General features: G+C 43.9%; 1 pseudogene; it reads right to left on the reverse strand.

Annotated features, from left to right (window-relative positions):
* Positions 1-12,567: 12,567 nt before the first annotated feature.
* Positions 12,568-15,164, reverse strand: LOC147461257 (uncharacterized; annotated as a pseudogene).
* Positions 15,165-15,931: the final 767 nt, after the last annotated feature.

Consider the following 15,931-nt stretch of genomic DNA (forward strand, 5'->3'; position numbering starts at 1 on the left):
ATATTTTTTGTTTTGAATTAGATCTACCACATCAAAAATCTCCTTGCTTTGGATTTTTTCCATTTCCTCACTGCAATCCTCAAGTGTTTCTTCAACCTCTATATCATTTTTAGCTTCTGTTGCGTGTGAGCGCTTAGAATCTCTCTCTTCTACTAGAATAAGACTCAAAAGTACCAAGTATCCAATGTCTTCGACCATAAGTTTGCAACTTTGTTTTCCATGTACCATCTTCCATTTAGCTAGGAGTGACCCTAGACATGTAGACATGTTGCATTAAAACTTCCTTGAATGTCTTTTGAGCTTCAAAAATCCTAAAATCTTTCACTCTTATTTTCAAGCATGAGAATATTTGATTTCTTTAAAGTTCTTATTCTCATGCTCTGCTGCATGATTATCCACCCGTTGTGTTCATCATGTGTGTCATAGGTGGTGATGGATTCAATGGATGTGCTAAGCCATTTTGACTAGGTGGAATCCATTGCTTGAAAAAGATACATAGAAGAAAGAGAAAAAGAGGATTGCAAAAAGAGGAGGGGGAAGGTGGTGGAAAGCGGAGGGAGGTTGGAATAGGATGGAAAAGAAGGCCAGAGAAAGATTCAAAATCTCTTTTTGCCAGTGAAAGGGACTTTCTTGAGATAAGAGCATCATGCAATTGGAACTTACCTCAGATTTTAAAAAAAGCCAAAAAAGACTTAAAACTTCCCCTAATCCCTTGTTCCCTGCATCACGGAGAATCTCCTACCGAAGTAACCAACAAACCCACTTAGTCTAGGGGGAACAATTATATGAGTATGCAAGATAAACAAGATGCAATAGAGAGTGTGGGAAGGTTGTGCGACACATTGTTACCCTATGTGTTTGAGTGGTGTTGAATAGGAAACACATTCAAAAATGGTGTTTTGTGTAAAGGATATGAATATATGGTAACTTGAGCATAGCATGAGCACTTTGGGTGGTGTCCCAATGTAGCCTCCTTTTTAGATGTAACAAGAGAACTTTGGGTTGTGTCAATGAGTCCTCCTTTTTAGATAAGATAATGTGTATTTCAGGCCTCCTATGTGGAGCACAAGAGGTGGCTGAAAGTTAAAGTAGATTTGACTAATCAACAAATTGAGGAGGCTAGGAAGGGATGCCTGCTATCTAAAGAGACCTATCTTCAGCCGAATGCTGCCAATCAAACATTTTTCAGAGCCAAGTGAAGAAAAGTCGGGGGCTTATTCAATCACTCATAGATGGGAAAGGAAATGCAGTGTATGACCAATATGAAATGGCTAAGCTGATACTGGACTACTTAGGTCAAATCATAGGTCAGCGTGAGGCCCGCTCCCAGGAAGTAGAGGAAGCTAGAGAAACTCTTCTCGGGAGCATTAAGAAGACTATCTCAAACGGATGCCAATCGGTTGGAGAAGGCTTTTACTGACGACAATAAAGGCTCTTTGGCACTGCAAGCTATAGGCCAAGCTATAGGCAAGGAGAAATCCCCTAGTTGGGATGGCCTGACAACGGAGTTGTTTAAAGAATTATAAAAATATCTTAAGACCCCGATTACATAAACGGCTAACAAAGCCCTTCTCGAAGGTGATTTGGATGCAAGTGTAAAAAGAGGTCTCATTAAATTGATTCCCAAACAATTCTAATGCTTTCGATTGAAGCATTGGAGGTCCATCACTATGATGTCAATGGCTTATAAGACTATTGCCAAAGCTATTGCCCTCAGACTGTTTCCCCCGTTGGACAAATCCATCACCCCCACCAACACGGATTTATTAAAGGAAGGTCAATATATAACATTCTTGTAGGAGTGGTCAAAATTGAATATGCATCCTTCACCAAGCGAGAGTGCATCCTTTGCCAGCTGGACTTGGCATGGTCCTTCATAGAAGACACCATAAATTTGCTGGGCTTTGGCCCACGGATATGTCTGCTACAGCCAAAAGCGGGGAAGGCACTGCAAAATAGCATACTGCAATCCATAAATCGACAAACTTTCATACTTGGCGAATCCCACAAGTGCATAATTAGCTATACAAACAGAGAGAGACAGTGAGTGAGATAGAGAAAGAAAGCACATGTAGATGCACCTCCTAGAGCGAAGTGCTACACTGGCACGACGAGAGAGAAGAGAGGAGAGAAGAGAAGAACAACAGGAACACTTGGTGAAATCTCCCCTCGTGCAAGAGTGAGCATTTTCCTGTTGCACGTATTTATTTATAGATTTCGTCAATGCTCAAAATGAATACAAGCTGGCCACCTGGACATAAAATGCCATAGCTCATAAAGAGCACTTAAATAATAAAATATCCATAAATGTGATATCCTTTTGCATAATCCAAAGAGCACGTATGCTTTTGCCACGTGTCAGCTAAAATAACCAAATATTTATCAATTCCCATTAGATACTCTCCGTTAGAAAGCAACTGTCCTAAGTTGCGAGGGTAGGAATCTGGAAACCACAGCTGTCAAAAACAAAGGTCAGTATTCTGTATCAAAAATATTATATATTAAAAGAAACTTAAACAACATTTCTTATGCTTGCCGTCATCCACATACTATATATTTTAGTGTCCCTACACTAAGCAGTATATTTCATGTCTTGTGTATCAAGATATATTGGTCACACTCATCATTCAATAACCAATCTTTATAAATTTCAAATGCAATTCCATAAACACTACCGCCGCCGTCGCCGCCGACAAAAAATCATTATATACCAAATCCAATTCCAAATTCAAACCATATTAAGTCCAAATCCAAAATATCTTCCATTCTATATACCTGAGTAACAAAATCATACTAAGGACAGTGGTGGCCAGCCACTACAACACGATTTTGTGATCGTTGTTGCCTCAACCGACGAATCTACACCAATGAGATGTGTTGCCTAAATTGGCAAATCCACACTAATGCTGTCTAAACCGACGGATCTGCATTTAATATAAAAATTAATGAATCTGTAGTTTATTGATGTGCTACCTAAATCGATGGATCTGCATGTATAAGTAGTGCTGTCTAGATCGGAAAATCTACACCAGGATAAGCATTTACACACTGCCTAAATTGACGAATCTTTGTGCACGTGACCAATGAATTAGACAAGGCATTAAAAAAAACATTCATTACCTGTTTGGTACCATATTGGAGTAGGCTGGAATACTGAAATATGTGCCAAATGATCATACCAAATCATCTGAGCTCATGTAAGTGGTTATGTGCCAAGTTATCTCAGTGAATATTCCAATGAATGTAAGTACAATGCCATAACGTTAGAGAGAATTGAATTTACAGTTTATAACACAATGTAAATAAGTAAAGGGGCTCTGTCATCTAAAAGTGTTCGATGGTTCTCTTGCTTGTTGCAAAGTTGCTTGGGTATGAGAATATCTGCAAAGAGAGTGACTTAAAATAAGTTAAATATAAAAGGAATTAATTCATCAAACTGATTTTAAACTGGGGGATTGTCCTGTAGAGTGTGGGAAAGATGGAGATCTTAAGATAAGAAAGGAAGCGAAGAAGCACTTGGGTGGTGCAGTCTATAATATTGCATCTGGTTCTAAAGGGAGAGAGAGAGAGAGCTTACTCAGTAGAAATAATTGCAATGTGACGGTTACTAATAACATCTGGAACCCACAGTGGCCATCTTCGATGAAGATATTCCTGTGGAAGGTGTTGTGGGGGGCTTTCGCCAACATGAGTGAAGGTCCTGGCTAGAGGGATTGGCTTAGTTAGGTGTTCAGGATGAAGAAGGCAAGTGAAGACCTCTCACTTATTTAAGGGATGCCCAGAAAGTTATGCAAAAATTCTGCTATTTTCAGCATGTCTGAAAGGCCAACAATTGTCGAGTGTTCGAAAATGACTGCTCAATAGCAAGCTTCACGGAGATTAGCCAAGAAATCAAGGAAATGATATCTGCCCTTGGAAAAAGGAAAAACTCGAACAAGTGGAATGAAGCTATTCCCCTCACCTTGATGAGTAGGTGATCTTGGCTTGTTAGCCCCCTCTATATTTTGTAATGGTCGATTGATTCCTTAAGGCTCGTATACGAGGTTGAGGTTGCTTTGTACATTTTGTCAAGTTTATAATACATATACCCACTCACAATTGTCAGTTTGCAGGTTTTAGAAGCAAATAGGGCTGAGCCCATTTCATTTGAGCTAGAATCTACAAAGATTCATTTACAAGCTTCGTGGATGAAAGCAAAAGTGAAACAAAAAGGAAAGAATGTTTTAGAAGCAGACAGTAGGACCAATATTTTAGTACAAGGATAAATGAGACCGTCAAGATTTTAGTACAAGGTTTTAGAAGCAAATAGTAGGATGGATAATTTAGCACATTTGTGCACATTTTCAACTTAAAATGTAATACCAACTTCAGCAGTCCTATGCGAGTTAGGAGGGCTCATTGGATGGCTGTCCGAGGGAGGTGGGTACGCGTTGCTCCTTGGTTGCTGCTAGCTATGGTGGAGCGTCTGCTGCGCGGGGAGGGAAAATCGTGCAGAAGGCCAAGGATGGCTCCCCCGGGGGGGGGGCGGGGGGGGGGGGGGTTCTCTTGTTAGCCTATGCCCTTCGTCCTTGGCAGGTTTGTCGGCCCCTATTTTTGCACATTCAATGGAGTTGTATGTGGTTATCTACCTTGACTTCAAAATAGGATTCTACTCTGTTAAAAGAGCTATTATTGAAAATACAGAATGGGGTGGGGAAAACCCCTCTTAGTAAGGGAAACATTTCCTTGGTAATTTTGAGTGTGTGTTACACAAATCACTACAATATCATGGTTACATGAGCTAAATACTTACATTACCAATTTTATAATACCAATTGTTATAATCAAGAGCCACTTGAAGTAGTAGAGGTTTTCAAGCACCTCCGCCTTGAGATTCCAACCAACCACAAATGGCATGAAAGTGCTATGCATTCAGTGTCTGACCACCCACTGCTCATACTTACCCTTATTAATATACATATGTATGAATAAGAAGAACTCTCATTCTCTTCTCCGGAGAGGCTTTCTCCACCCATATAGCAATGTGCATACTCTCCATCTTCCCTCTCCCACATCGCACCTTGCATAAACTCATCCGTGCACCACGCACTTTCAACTGGTATCAGAGCTGCACCAGCTATCGGTGGCGGTGTACCCCTCCCCCCTGTCCACCGGAGAGCCCTGGACAATAGTGATGCAGCTCGGTATTTGGCGACGACAAATCTGGCACAGAGGAATCGGATCGGTGCCATCAAGAGAAGACCTCGGAGCTCAGCGCTCCCAGCGTGCATAGCCCCTCTTGGGCTTGGAGGATTGGGAATCTCTGCAGAAATTGGGGTGAGCAAGAGAATCAATATCTGGCAAAGTGAGCTTGGAAAGCCTTTTGAGCTCACTAGCAGTAGATCTGAGAAGCATCGACAGCTTGAAGTAGCTTGAAAATCGAACATTGGAAGCTTGAGGTCGACTGTGCACAAGCAAGCAATTTACCTAACGTGCGAGAGATTAGGAGTGTGTGCGTGTGACAGCACAACACACATTTCAAGTAAGCTCTACAGGCCGGCAAGCTTGTGAGCAGGAAATCGAGCAGCAGGGGAGAATCAAGCAATTCGAGCTGATCATTGCTATCGAAAGCAGGCGTTGCAATAGAAATTGAAGGCACAATCATTACGGGCAGCCATTGCAGAGCTTGGGGGAGTAGTAGCGACCAGCAGAGAGCAAATTGGGGCCGACCTTCAGGTGAAGCAAAAGGAGTCGGAGGCAGCAGGGGTTGAGAATCGGGCATCTGCAAGTGAAAACAGGCAGCGCGCTTTTTACCCTTGATTATCTAATACCAATTTCTGGAACGGAGCAAGAGGAGGCATTCCACTTGGCGTCCGTTGATTTGAAGAAGTTAATTTTGGTGCGCAAAGTGAGTCAAAGCTATACTTAGCCGAGAGAGAGAGAGAGAGCGAGAGCTACTTGGCCAGGAAACGTTGCGCTGTTTACAACAAATGCGAAGCGAGAGCCTCTCCCTAGACACAATCACCTACGCTCGCATCTTGCAGGCATGTACCTACGCGTGCATATGAAGAGATGGCGAGCACCTGAAACGGCATGGAAAGAACCGCCACCCTTTGACTGGGAGAAACGAGATGAGGGACAGGAGTCGCCAAGAGGGCACTGATTTTGCCATGTCGAGATGGGGAGGGCTCGAGTTAGAAATCCGCCTCTCTGTCGAGGTGGCATCCACGTTGGCTGAGTCACCTGAGGTAAAACAGACCCACGCGGAGCGCTTTCCTGTGTGGAAACCCCCCCCACCACCACCAACAACGACTTTGTTCCAACGGCCATTGCTCTTTTTTCGTAGGCCAAAATCAGCAGAAATGTAAAAATTGCACCTTCCAAGCCAGCCAAGTACTCCTTGCTGTGCTCTCTTTCTCTCTCTCTCTCTCTCTCTCTCTCTCCCCAGCCAAGTACTCCTTCTTGCTGCGCTCTCTCTCTCTCTCTCTCTCTCCCCCTCCTTCTTGCTTCTCTCTCTCTCTCTCTCTCTCTCTCTCTCTCTCTCTCTCTCTCTCTCTCTGGCCGCATGGGTTCTAGCCATTGAGAATGGCTGCCGTGGAAAGAAACCCCGATGGGCTACAAGGGGATCATGTGTCTTTTCTGACATTGGAGGGGAAAGCTTGCACGGAATGCGAACTCCGTGCGTTGATGAGACGGATTGTAGCCGGCACGGGAATCGCAATGACCCGATTGTGGTTACACCAAGTGAGAGTGACCTTGAAACTGTCTCATACCCGATTGAGATCGAACATGACGGTGCCTTTCGAGCAAGAGGCAAAGAATCGGGGCTAAATGGTAGCCATGAATGGGATCACAACATTGAGGTGTCACGATTTCGGGGAGAATTCCAAGTGTGTAAGGAGAACGATGAGCTGATTGTGGTTACGCCAATCGAGATCGAGCTTGACGATGCTCGACGAGCAAAAGACAAAGAACCGATGAGCAAGGGCGTCCATGAACCGGATCATCACATTGAGAGGGCGCGGCTCCGGGGAGAATTCCAAGTGCGTAGGGAGAATGATGAGGTGCACATTTTATCTCCTTCAAGTTAAGTTAATGTGAGGACGCATTAGCTTTAATCAAATGTGGGGTTGTAGGCTTTAGCTTTAATCAAATGTAATTGTTTTCCCTTTCAAATGGTGTAGAAAGAAAAGGCAACTTTGGCAAGGCTGTGTGTTTGTTTGTTTGTGTGTGTGTGTGTGTGTGAGAGAGAGAGAGAGAGAGAGAGAGAGAGAGAGAGAAAACAATTACATGGAATTTTTCATTGCAGGCTAACATTGCGCTGTTGTGTAATTATTATTAAGGCTTGTGTGTGTGTGTGTGTGTGTGTGTGTGTGAGAGAGAGAGAGAGAGAGAGAGAGAGAGAGAGAGCGCTAAAATATTGCATGGAATTTTACATGGCAGGCTAACATTATGGTGTTGTGCAATTATTATTAAGTCTTTTGTGTGTGTGTGTGTGTGTGTGTGTGTGTGTGTGTGTGTGTGTGAGAGAGAGAGAGAGAGAGAGAGAGAGAGAGAGAGAGAGAGAGAGAAAAAGTTGGAAACTGTCTAGGGTGGGCTACTTAATTAATTTAGTGTAATGGAACTTAACTTGCTTATGGAGTCATGCATGTGAATGAAGGGGATCGGGGAGCACCACAGACGGAGAGTGAGAGAGAGGAGGAGACACACGACACACAGATATGAGTGGGGAGACTCAAAGAGTGAGCAGTCCCCTATACACTTATGCTATGTATAAGGTATACAAGTCAGTGGGCGCCCAGACTCTGGGCGGCCGGGCAAGGCACAGACGCCTATACCCCAACAACCTTCCACTTAAAGGCGACTGTGCCTTTAAGCAAGAGAACCTAGTCTAAAGACTACAAAAGGTGAGAGAAAACCGCTCTCAACCGATGCCCACTGGCTGGCTGTGATCATGTGCATCCGGCTGTCCTGCTCCCGTGTAAGTCCATACACCACCAGACGTACCGCACACGTACTGCAAGTATGTACGCAATACCTGCATATCTCCCTCGTGCACTATGCCATCATCAGTCAACAAACGACTGACAATCCCAACTGCAAATGCTCCCACTGCAGCTGCGATATCCGGTCTCAAGATCAGCATCTCATACATGAGACCACCGAATGCCGATGCAATGCTAGCGGGCCCTGCTAGCTCTACGGAGCATGCATCAACATATATATCCCTGGAAATAGGCATCTCTGACTGACAAGGCGTGTCAGCCACATGCATCTCCTGACTGTCCGCAAAAGACGCATCAACCTGTCGTGCAACCTCAGAGCAAACCAGCTGCTCTAGATGTCTGCTGGAAGACATATCCTGCACAACTATATCCCCATGCTCACTATCGAGCATAGAAAGGAATGATTGCATAATCGCTGACGTCTCAGCCTCCTCTGCAAACATGACCACTCAATCTGCTGTGACTCACTAGAGCTCTCATGCTCTAACTCCGTATGCATAGACTCTTGCACAACGTCCTCCTGTCGTGACTCACTAGAGCAAGACCGCTCTACCTGTCTATCCTGCATAGAAGTATCTAGCACAACTGAGTCTCTGCTTTGCTCAGTCACTAGCAAAGCATGCATGTCTGACTCTGTCACCTCTCTATGTGACTGCTCAAGTTGTGCCCCAACTGTGTGCACAACGAGCTCACTACTCTGCACTCCATGCAAAGTACCCTGCAACCCATGAGCAAAAGAGACTGTCCGAGTCTCTCGCTCTCTGCATGGCTGTAACAAGATTGAGACTCGACCATCTCGCACCAGTACTACGTGCAATGGGTACCATGTGCCAACTCTAGCACCTCTCGCAATCACCAGCAAACCCAAATGCAACACAAAAGATCGCTCAAGCAGCGATACCCGACATCCACTATCCCGTAACTGTCTGACTGAGATCAAATCCCGTCTCAGATTTGACACATAACGCACATGACGCAGGGTAAATCTCATACCAATGGGCAAGGACAAACATACGTCTCCTGCACCCTCAATGTCATACACAGCACCATCAGCCATGTGCACATAACCAAGTCTCCCACTAGAAAACGTGCTAAACCACTCACGATGCGACGTGACATGGAAAGTAGCATCTGAATCTAGTAACCAATGTGAAGACAATGTGCAATCCGATATGCAATCCATAGACATAAGATCATCTGAAGACAAGCTAGATGTAAATGTGACATCGCCGTCACAAGCATACTCAGTAACCACCGTACTGATCTCACTAGCATCTGTCATGCTCAAATCTGCATCACGCATCTGTCGCCTCCGTTGTCTCAAATGCCTAAAACATCGACGCCTAATGTGCCCTCTATGTCCACAATGCCAACATGTCAAGTCTCTATGCTGTCGAGACTTGCGTGTGGGATCAATCTCTTCCATGGACATAGAAGTGGGACTAGACTCCCCTATAGACATGGATGTCGCGTACATAGCATGTAAACTCTGCCATAAAACATGAGTTGTAGTCTCCCTTGAGACCTGCCAGTAAACAGACTCAACTAGATGCAAACGAATCGTAGACATTGCTAACTCATCAAGATCCTGCCAATCATCATCACGCATAGACTTGGGCTTCGCCGATAAACCACACAAGGGTTTATCCTGCCCCAAATCCGCCAATGTGCTCGAATCGCATCAACAAAAGTCTGCAAATATGGCTGCAAATCAGTCCCAAAACAGCCCCAAAATTCAGCTCTTAAACAGCTGCATAAACAAGTCACAAACGTGTCCCAGATCGGCCTACAACTGAGCCATACATGGACAGCTGCAAAGAGGAAACAATGGCTGAAAATTCAGCACCCAAATAAGACCTTAAACCTGCCTATAAACTTGTAAACCTGTAGTTGAAACCTGCTGAAAAACCTCAAGCCATTAGTGCTCGAATCCGGCTACCTAGCTCGTAGCCACACAAGCATACATCACAACATTCACTCTTGTGAGTGTGTCAAGATAACTGTACGCCTGTCAAACCGTGAGCTAATCACCAAGCCCACACTGTGCGGTATCGATGCATACACACGCACAAATCTCCCACCTGCAGAGAACACCGCACGCAAATGCTGAGTGCAACCCGCAATCTCTACCTAGATCGCATAAATGATGTGCATAAAAATCCTGGGAAAATTTCGCCAGAGTTTCGTCAGTAAAACGGCCACAAAACCCGTAACCAAACTGACTGCACGCTCAAAACCATGAGCAACCAAAGCACATCAAACCGTACTCCAAATGCATGCACCAAATCTCCACACTTTGCATACATCATTGCAAACACCTGCAAATCTAGTACACAAATATCTGCTCTACCTGTGACTGCCAAAAAACATGCTTGAGGCATACATTGCGGAGCTCAAAATGCAATCACATTCGTCTCCCTGAGCATTAAACCACATAAGGCATACATTGTATCCTCCCACCTGTGAGGATACTTGCAGCAAATATCACTCTCACATCTGAGAGCAAACCATGTGTGGAATCCTCGACACACAATAAACAATTGCTGCTGCAAAAAATTCAGCGTTCAGAATTTTAAAATTCTGATATGACGAGTGCGTCCGGAGTGTGCCAAAACCCCAAGGTAGACTCCTGGATCACATGTATCCGAGTCCGGGTGTGAAAGCTATGCCAAAAACCTCTGTTTCGACCCAAAAACGCAGCATAAACTGCCAAAAGAGGGTTGAAAAATACAGCTCCTCAACCGTAGCTCGAATGAGGTTTCTGATGGCTCGAATGGCTTCGAAAGGGGGGTAAAATGCCAAAACACCTGGAGAAAACGCTCTCGGAAAGCTGAATTTGCTGATGCCGAAGTCGAAACCCTGTTTGCACTCTTGAAAGTGCGCGCGCGCGGACGCGATTTCGGGAATGAAACTGGCTCTCCGTTGTCGTCGTGACTGTGCACACACGCGCTCTCTCCACACCTACGCTCTGATACCAATTGAAGGGGATCGAGGAGCACCACAGACGGAGAGTGAGAGAGAGGAGGAGACACACGACACACAGATATGGGTGGGGAGACTCAAAGAGTGAGCAGCCCCCTATACACTTATGCTATGTATAAGGTATACAAGTCAGTGGGCGCCCAGACTCTGGGCGGCCGGACAAGCCACAGACGCCTATACCCCAACAATGAAGCCTTAAAAAGTGCTCATGCATGACTCTGAATAACTCCTTCATGCATGCTTACACATTATGTGAAACACACATTCCTCCATACCTTCAATAAGTGAAGAAAGTATTTTATTGTATTCATGCAATACAAGGAAATCTTGTACAAATCAAGAAATAGAAATGTTTTCTATTGCAAGCGCGATGAGTGCAAGGCTAAACCGGTTGGCCTTAAAGGCATCGCTGGGAGAGCAGGCATGCTATGTCACTTTGCTCGGGAACACAACACGGAAGTCTCGATTCCTTATATTCGCTATTTGGGGAAGTGGTCTCGAAGAGAGAACGATTTGCATGTGAAACAAGCTCGGAGTGCTCTTCGCATGTATGATTCAAGTATTTCTTTTGATTCTAAATGTGCTCAATTCTTCGTGGCGGGATACGTAGGGTGTGGAAAGCGGGAGAAGCTCGAGGGTCCCAGGCTTGAAGGTAAACCCTCTCTTTTAGAGTGAGATCATTGTCCTTAGAAGCTTCTCTTTTTTATTTCTCTTATATGTTATTGATGGTTCCTTTTGTGTGGTGTAATTAGTGGATTTGGTAACTCCTCCTACCAAAGACGTATGTGTAGAGCATGACGTAGCCGAACCTCTTCCCATGAACAATGTGGGTAAGAGTGACAAGGAGGACCATGCTAAAGTGACACGTGCCGAGGCGAGGTGCAACCAAGAAGTGGGTGAAACTACGGGATGCCACAAAACCAAGAGGCAACGCAAAATGAACCAAAATGTCAACATTATGGTGCCTCAAAGAAGATCTGCTAGACTCAAAGGGATACCTTCCAAAGTAGCTTAAAGTGTCTCTTCTTTGTCCAACAACCTTGTTTTTCTTCTTTCAAATTCAACAACATTGTAACTCTCCTATTTAATGTATGGTTTTCAAATCGATTTGCAAATTAGTTTTAGTCATGCTTACTTGCTCTTTTCAATTAGCACATTGTGTTTGTATGTGTGTGTGGATTGATGGCGCGTGCGCGCGCGAGAGAGAGAGAGAGAGAGAGAGAGAGAGAGAGAGTGAGTTTTGTGCCCATACTTTTTGTAATGACTTGAAAAACACATTCATTTGTAAATGATACTAACCTTGGTACCAAAACTATATATTGCAAGTGATGGAGACCAAAACCATGCTACAATATCCCCCCTCCCCCCCCCCCCCCCCCCCCCTCTCTTTCATATACATTGTGTATCTCTCTTGATAAGTCACATACACAAACATAGCTACATAACAACGAAAATGTTGCAAACTTCTCTCTCTCTCTCTCTCTCACTCTCTCTCTCTCTCTCTCTCACAGATACACAAAATGTTGGAGATTCTTGCCACAAATGAAGTAATTTGAAAACTTGAATAAAAACATACAAGGTGAGTTCAGCTACAAAGTCCTCAACATGACTCTACATTAGTGTTGTGTTTCTTGGATTTTGCATCCAACTTTGATTGCATGGAGACTTTGGGTTGCTTTAGGGGCTTTGTGAATGGTTGGATAGTGGGTTCCTAGTGCTTCCTTCCACCCTTTCTCTCAATGAATGGCCGAGCACGCTTGAGTGAGTTTCTGAAACCATCCTCCATGGAGATGAATCCGGCACTTGCTTCCCGATCCATCTCTTTGCGTGACTTCAGTAGGTTCACATGACCTAGGGTCCGCTTTAATCCTTCACATGCCTCCTTTATGAGCACCTTGTCCTCACTCACTAGGCCGATCAACTCCTCAAAAATGTCTCAAAGTGGTTGAATGCTTGTCGCGTGTGTCGATGATTCAACCAAGCAGGGCTCCCCTTCCAAGACATTACAATCCATTGTAGGGCTTGATGCCCCATGATCACTATTTGTCCCTGTAAGTGTGGGCCGGTTTCCTCTAGGTATTGAGGACATGTTCGAAGCGCTATACATAAGCAAGCATCGTGCTATCAATGATGAATGGGAATCACCTTTCATAAGCATTACCTTGAGTTTGGTGCTTGCAAACATTTCCTTGTTCAGCCCACCGACAAGTACAACATGCCCAATCCCAATCGGCATTGAACACTGTGTGGAAATGCCCTTGTGTGGTAATACTTTGCACCAATGCAACACCTGAAGAAGAATCCATATGCCTTACATATCCATCAGGAATGCCCAATGCTCGTTGGTAGGAGTTCTCAATGGCATTCTCTATTGCATTGTTGCGCTTCAAGTCATTATCTTTCACTTGCTGCATGAACCAATAAAATGGTAGGCACGTTGTAGTAAGCTTGTGTAGAAGCGAATCAACTCTACAGGCCATTAACCTCTTTGATGAGCCTAGAAACTTGTACTTGAGATGGCCGTGGTAGGCCTCAATAGCGCCGTTCGTGTCTTACCCTGCATGTGGAAAATTGCCGGTTGCACGTATCCACATGCCTATGTGCCAAACCATGAATCTTGTAAGAGAAATACAATGAGAGTACACAAGAGAGGAAGTTAATTGTGTACCTATCTTTAACTCCCAATATGTTTTGAAGTACAAGATGAACTCCTCCTCTTCGTTGTACTTTGAGTAGAAGGACTCCAACAAAAGCTTTGCATCCTCCTTTGTGGCATCCTCTGGTAAGGTAGGCTAGCCATACATATTCATAATCATGCCCAATGCGCGGAACATATCCGCCCTCGTTGGCCAATCCTTCACCTTCTTGATGAGATGCTTTAGCCAACACCTCTTGACATGCCATAAACATAACAGAATAGGTACATGGAATACATTCCTGCAAAACGTATAAGCATATGTGATATTAAAGGGCAATTATGGTCGCTCACATTACATGTCATCTAAAAGGTTGACGTACCGTAAAGCCCCTATTTCTGTTTCAGCATCGTCAACCATGAATGCTCCAGGTTCCCAAGACTTAAAGTGATCCAACATATGGTTTCTAAAGCTTGTGAGCCATGTACAAGTTGTTTGACAGGTACCCGAGGAAGTCAAGATCCATGCAATGGGAACACCATTGCGATAACTATCAAAGACTAGTATCGTGTAGAGATAAAACTACAACACAAGAGTGCTTGTCATGATAATGCAACAACAAAGTACACAAGTGAATTTGATCAAGCATAAGATGAAAATGCCAATATTACCCACCTTGTACTTATTTGTTCCGAAGGTTGCATCCATTGCGAGAAGTTTTCCATTCCCGTACTTGTAGCAAATATCTCTTTGCCATGGAGTTTGGATTCCTAGCATAAACTCCACATTGTGCATTGCATCTTGTGATTGATATATAAATATGCTGAGCATATTTTCATTGCACCAAGGTCGCACACTTTCCACATCATTATCATGCATTTGATATTGGTCAATAGAGAGCTTGCTCCCTATATTCATTATATCACGTATGCACAAGAAGTCATCCCTCACCAATTTGTAACTAGGATCTTCTTTCTTTTGGGTGTGTAGTGCTTGTATATGCTTTTCCATGACTTGTTGGGGAGAAAAACCACGATAAAGCATACTTGATACCCATATCTTTTTGTGCAATGAAATCCAAGGGGAGAACTTCAAAGATGCATCTGGATGAGAAGAACCATGACATACCTCATCCGACTTATTGGTGTGATAGGGATGGATGTAAGAAATCACAGCTACATCTTGCTCCTTGGCCAAACGCTTAATGCTAAAATGGCACTGACAACCTTTCAAGAGAAAGCCTTTAGTGAGCGGCGCACGCCTCTTCCTTGTACTAACGGGCACCAAGTTTGATGAATCTCCAATGCGGTCTTCTCCTTCAAGCACACTTGGATGGTGTGGTGTTGTCTCCGATGAGTCTTTTGGGCCATATGCACACCAAAATCTAAAATTGCACACCAAAAAATGCATTAAAATTGCACCTAAACTCGCAACCCAACTAGGAAAAAAAGATAAGAGATAGAAATTAAACTCACACTTTTCTCTCAATCCAAGTTTCGCTTGTGATGAGCTTGAGTTGTGAAAGAGTATGTCGATGGTGTGTGTACGTCTTGAAGGTCATCGGATAATCGGTGGATTTGGCCTCCCCGACAACACAATCGCTCACACGCGACCATGGAATTCGTGCTTCATGGACAATCTTGTATTTAGATTGATTGTTGCGTATGTGCAATCACTCAAGTGAATGTGAATTAAAAATACCGAGGCTAAGAATTTGGATATGCATGGTGTAGCATGAAAATGGGAGCTACCTATAGCACCATCAATAAGCATCAAACAATGTACAATGAAGAGATCCATTGTATGTGTGTGTGTGTGTGTCTTCCATACCATCAACATAAGCTATAAGGAAATCATTGTGCGGATATATGAGAAAGTTCATAGAGAAGGGACACATGTTTGTGTGTGTGTGTGTGTGAGTGAGAGAGAGAGAGAGAGAGAGAGAGTTTTTCATTACTAATAGCTTAATCCATGGTTAAGCTTTGAAGGAAAGTTCATTTTGTGTGTGTGTATTTTTTGTGTAGCAGTTGAATTTTGGGAAAGCATTGTGTGGACAATTTTTTTTTGGAAAAGTATTGTGTGAAGGGGTAGTTTGTAGGCCTGAGTGTGAGGACAATTTTCTTTAAAGCAAAGTCCAATTTGAAGTTGGGATAAATGAAGGCTAAATGTTGGAGCCTATGTAATTTTAAATGCATGGCTTGGAGGCTTCTAAAGCCAGCGACGTTGCATTAATTTTGAAGAGAGAGAGCAAACGCCTAGATAGAGAGAGAAGAGGTTGGGCCCATTGTAAAAGTGGGATCGGAGGTAAATTCCCTCGCCTTTGGCACT

Source organism: Adiantum capillus-veneris, chromosome 3, assembly GCF_014529385.1.
Source record: "Adiantum capillus-veneris isolate H3 chromosome 3, ASM1452938v2, whole genome shotgun sequence".
Classification (NCBI taxonomy): domain Eukaryota; kingdom Viridiplantae; phylum Streptophyta; class Polypodiopsida; order Polypodiales; family Pteridaceae; genus Adiantum; species Adiantum capillus-veneris.